Source organism: Papilio polytes, unplaced genomic scaffold (assembly GCF_000836215.1).
Source record: "Papilio polytes unplaced genomic scaffold, Ppol_1.0 DF820956.1, whole genome shotgun sequence".
Taxonomy (NCBI): domain Eukaryota; kingdom Metazoa; phylum Arthropoda; class Insecta; order Lepidoptera; family Papilionidae; genus Papilio; species Papilio polytes.
Window position 1 is genome coordinate 141,276 of NW_013528248.1, and position 206 is coordinate 141,481.

Here is a 206-nt window from a genome sequence, read left to right on the forward strand (position 1 = left end):
TTGGTTACAATAGTTATTCCTGCCAAACCACTTATGTGGTTTGTAGTAATACTAAGTATGTAACTGACTAGCTGTTGCTCGCGACTTTGCCTGCGTACAATTAAACAATAATAAAAATACATGGTCTATTTTACTCACTGATAACGTAGCTTTTAGTAGTGAAAGAATTTTTGAAATAGGCCCAGTAGTTTTTGAGTTATTTCAAT